This window comes from Anolis carolinensis, chromosome 4, assembly GCF_035594765.1.
Source record: "Anolis carolinensis isolate JA03-04 chromosome 4, rAnoCar3.1.pri, whole genome shotgun sequence".
NCBI classification, from domain to species: Eukaryota; Metazoa; Chordata; class Lepidosauria; order Squamata; family Dactyloidae; genus Anolis; species Anolis carolinensis.
In genome coordinates this window covers 217548169-217553070 of record NC_085844.1, presented here as the reverse complement: position 1 = coordinate 217553070, position 4902 = coordinate 217548169, and the positions used below count along the sequence as shown (strand labels likewise).

The window sequence follows — 4902 nt, the reverse complement described above, 5'->3', positions numbered from 1 at the left end:
TAACTTCTTTTTCTCCGGAACAACTCTTTTCCCAAACATCAGCATTTTCTCTCAAGCGCAGGCCTTTCTCAAACATAGGCCTTTTGCAACTTAGGTCAATCAAAACATATGGGGTTTATAGTCATTGGAAGTATCTTTGAAAATTCTCTTTTTAAACCCAAGTCCCCCTCATCCCAAGTGTCAGGAAAGCTAGCCCCTTAACAGGCATTGTGACTCCGAACCCTTGTTGAAGGGCTTGGCTTTCCCTTCTCAGTCAGAATGCTGTTACTGCCTGGGAGGGAACATGTGGAACTTGAGGCTGGCCACAGGGAGAGAGGGGATAGAACAGTGGTTCTCAACCTGGGGTCCCCAGAAGTTTTTGGCCTTCAACTCCCAGAAATCCTAACAGCTGGTAAACTGGCTGGGATTTCTGGGAGTTGGAAAAGAAAAGAAGGAGCAGTTCTCTCGTGGACAAACCAAATTTCATGGCCATTAATATTTTATTTCATTTTTTGGAAGGTAGGGTTACCTCTTGGGGGCCCTAGGCCCCTTTCTCAGTTAAGTTGGCTCTAGTCTAGGTGAACTCTGCAACTGTGCATGTGCCCATAGGGGAGGCTGAGTCCCCCTCTGGCACACGTGCCATAGGTTCGCCACCACTTTTTCAAAGTTGTTCCATGCTCCATATTACACAGAAAGGATGATTCTAACGAACACTACACTACACTGAAGGAATGAAAGCAGCCCCTGTTACCATGAAATTTGTTGAAAAGCTTGGAGGGGAAATGGGCTGTAACACCCCAGTTGGCTGGGGAATTCTCGGACATTCTAGTCCAGGAACATAACCTCAAACTGAGAATTTTTGTTTCCTCTGATGTACCAGAGACATTGTGCACAGTCAGCAAAAATATGTCAGGCTTACAATTGACTTGATTTCAGAGAAGATTCCTGAAAAACAAGGCATTAGGCTAAATGGTCAATTTGTGGTGATTTGCTCTGAGAGTCTGGACATTAAAGTAATAGCTAGGGAAGTGTTTTTAAATGCCAGCTGTTTCTATAGTGGGCTCCATCAACTAGACCTTATAGTTTCCTGCTGAGCTTCTGGTATTTTGATTGCTTGCCTGTGCAATAAGAGCTGTTGATCAAAATGTACAACCAGTTTCACCTGGCAGACATTCCAGAGAACAAGCATTAGTCAATTTACTGCAGGCTGCAGGGCAAAGATTATTGCAAAGATCATGTTGGTGATATCTTCCAACACATGCATCCGTTCAACAAAATAGCCAGTAATGTGGTTGACTAGTTCTGTCTGTCTTGGGGTCAGAAGAAATGAAAAAGAAAGAAAAAGTTTATGCTTAGACGCCAGACATGAGGAACTATTAACTATCACTATAGTTGTGATGTACTGGTACAATGCAAAGGTGTTTGCATTGTTACATTTATTGAGGTTTAGAATCATGAAGGAGTCAAAGGATGCCACCAGGAAAGAGAGAGGGAGGAAAAGAGAGACAGACAGACAGACAGACAGACAAACAAATAGACAGAGAGCTGCCACACCTAAGAGAAGCACAGTTACGGACTGGCAACAAACATCCATCTGTATGAGAAGTATAATAGCAATGGTTATTTAGCCATGCTAGGGCCTTATGTTTATTTTTAACCTTGGTTGAATATAACCTAGACTGGGTTGTTGTATGTCTTTCGGGCTGTGTGGCCATGTTCCAGAAGCATTTGCGGATCCGCAAACCCAATCAACAATTGGGCCACACAGTTTACAGAAAACCTACACACACAGATAGATACCTTCATAAAAACTCCAACCATCACCCAAGTCAAAAAAGGAGCACAATCAAAGCCCTGACAGACCGTGCACAAAGAATCTGCGAACCTCACCTCCTCCAAGGTGAACTCAACCACCTAAACTGGGCTCTACAGGCCAATGGATACTCCACCACAGACATCAGAAGAGCTGCAAGGGCAAGAACAAGCCATGAGAGTCAAGACAAAGATCCACCCAGAGGAAAGGTGTTCTTACCATACATCAAGGGAACTACTGACCGCATAGGGAAGCTGATGAAGAAGCACAACCTACAAACTATCTACAGACCCACGAAGAAAATCCAACAAATGCTACGGTCAGCGAAGGACAAGAGGGATCCTCTCTCTTCTGCAGGAGTCTACCGGATACCATGCAGCTGTGGACAAGTCTACATAGGGACCACCAAACGCAGCGCCCAAACAAGAGTCAAAGAACATGAAAGGCACTGCAGACTAATTCAACCAGAGAAATCAGCCATAGCAGAGCATTTGATGAACCAGCCTGGACACAGGATACTATTTGAGAACACAAAAATGCTGGACCATTCCAACAACTATCATGTCAGACTACACAGAGAAGCCATTGAAATCCACAAGCATGTGGACAACTTTAACAGAAAGGAAGAAACCATGAAAATGAACAAAATCTGGCTACCAGTATTACAAAACTCCAAAATCAAAACAGTAGATGGGAACCAACACAATGAAGGCTTGACTGAACAAAGGATGCCCCCAGGCAAGGGACAAAACATCTCCAATGCTAATTAGGGTGATTAACAGAAACATTAAGGCTGGCTCCCAGTGACAAAGGACTCTTGCCACACCTTGGACACAGATATATATTCTTTCCTTTCCTTACTTAGTTTATCCATACCTCACAACCTCTGAGGATGCCTGCCATAGATGTGGGCGAAACGTCAGGAGAGAATGCTTCTGGAACATGGCCACACAGCCCGAAAGACATACAACAACCCTGTGATCCCGGCCATGAAAGCCTTCGACAACATAACCTAGACTGTTTGTAGATCTATGACTACTTTGAAGTAATGCTTGAAAGAAGATGCCTTTGTCTATGGGATACAGTGGGCCTTTGATATCCTTGTGATTACAATGCAAAATGTGACTGGTTAATATCAGTGAGATAATAATTTAAGTTTATGCTCCAGGAAGAAATGGAAAGACTTTGCACTAGAGCCCAGCAGGAAATTGATCATATACCAGAACAGGACATGCTGATAATCATAGAGAAATGGAAGATGAATGTTTGGCAAATGGAAGAAGAAAGTAAGAAACAAAGCCAAATCAAAGATTGTTGGAGAATTATTATTAGCGAAGACAGGACTTGTTAGGAAATACAATAATGCTTGGAAAGGAAGAATGCAATAGAAATAGAGGAAGACCCCGTTGCATGTGGATAGATTCAATCAATGTTGTAAATCTATGTTGTCATAGTCTATATGTTTATGTATAGTTTATTTTATGGTTGGCACTTGTGATTCTGTGAGCCGCCCTGAGTCCATTTGGGGAGATGGTGGTGGGGTATAAATAAAGTTTATTACTATTATCATTATTAAGGAACTCCTTGTCCTGGGTTTGCAAGACCTTAGCAGGGTGGTCAATAACAGAATGTCTCGGTGGACTCTCATTCCTAGAGTTGCTGTAAATCAATGTCAATTTGAGGGAAGTTAAAAACAACATCCAAAAATCTGAATTGCCTTCAGAGATAGGCTGAAAGAAAGTGAAGCTCCTTAGGTAAAGGTAAAGGTTTCCCCTGACGTTAAGTCCAGTCATGTCTGACTCTGGGGGTTGGCGCTCATCTCCACTTCTAAGCCGAAGAGCCGGCGTTGTCCGTAGACACCTCCAAGGTCATGTGGCCAGCATGACTGCATGGAGCGCCGTTACTTTCCTGCCGGAGCGGTACCTATTGATCTACTCACATTGGCATGTTTTCGTACTGCTAGGTTGGCAGGAGCTGGAGCTAACAGTGGGCGCCCGTTCCGCTCCCGGGATTTGAACCTGTGGCCTTTCGGTCTGCAAGTTCAGCAGCTCAGTGCTTTAACACACTTTGCCACCGGGGCTCCTATTTAGTTGCTTGTGAATTCCTTTTTTTTCATCATTTTAAAATGTATTTGTTATGCAATGCTTTTGACACGAAATAAATAAAACCGGGGCTCCTGGAGCTCCTTAAGTACTGGCTAAATGTTTTCCTAATGCTTAGCAATAGCCTAGCTGCATTGTTTGAACTAATCACAATTTTAAGTAGCCATCAAAAGCTGGCAAAATTATAAGGTCCAGACTATATGAGGAGTTTATCCACCAAGCACCCAGCCAACAAAAGAAATATTGCTGTGATGCAGACTGTGGTATGTAACACAGCTTGTTTCCCAGGTCTGTGTAATAAGTTATAACCCATAATTGTAGAGTGAATAGATGAAGATATTTAAATATAATACAGTAAACAGTAACATACTGAGGTGCATACAGATTGTGGTTAGTAAACATGGACTGGGAGAAAGCAAGGGCCGATAGAAATATGCAGAAGAAGCCCATGGCTAGTTTCGGCATGCCAATGTTGCGATTGTAAACATCCTAAGAAGAAACCTGTTTGTAGTGATTTCCGCTAGGACCACGGTTAAGAGACCTGTGCCCGGTGAGTATTAGCTAAACCAGATCAGACAGGACAGAGAAACAAGTTCCCCAGATTGAAGGTAACACAGTCAGAAGTTTATTACGATTTGGCCCAAAAGGATGCAAGTACAAGCAATTTGCTTCAAAAGGTACAAGCATAAACTCACTGTTCCGTCCCCCAGAGGTTTGGTTTGCATTTTTTATAGTTATAGAAAATAGCACCTGTTTGCATTTGCTCCAGGGTTGCTGCAGATTCTGCAGCAGTCTGATAGTTAGGATATTAGCAGAGTTTATATCCAGTTTGCAAAGCCTTGCTGCTATAGGCTTGAAATGTATCATTTTGTTCTGAAGACCGCCCCTTTTCCTGGGGCAGGAAGGCTCCATTTTGAGAAGCCTATTCTGCCTTCTAGACTGAAGGAGAAACATCATGGATGTGCTTGTGTGGCCAAGCCAGGCCAACTCTGAAAAGGCCATCGTAAG

The 4902-nt window shown here is 43.1% G+C and overlaps 1 long non-coding RNA gene across 1 annotated transcript; it reads right to left on the bottom strand.

Annotated features, from left to right (window-relative positions):
* Positions 1 to 1466: 1466 nt before the first annotated feature.
* On the bottom strand, positions 1467 to 3064 carry LOC134298460 (uncharacterized). The gene is made up of 2 exons (XR_010005557.1): positions 2805 to 3064; positions 1467 to 1653 (listed from the first exon to the last, which is right to left on the bottom strand). It is a non-coding gene; the product is annotated as an uncharacterized LOC134298460 (long non-coding RNA).
* Positions 3065 to 4902: the final 1838 nt, after the last annotated feature.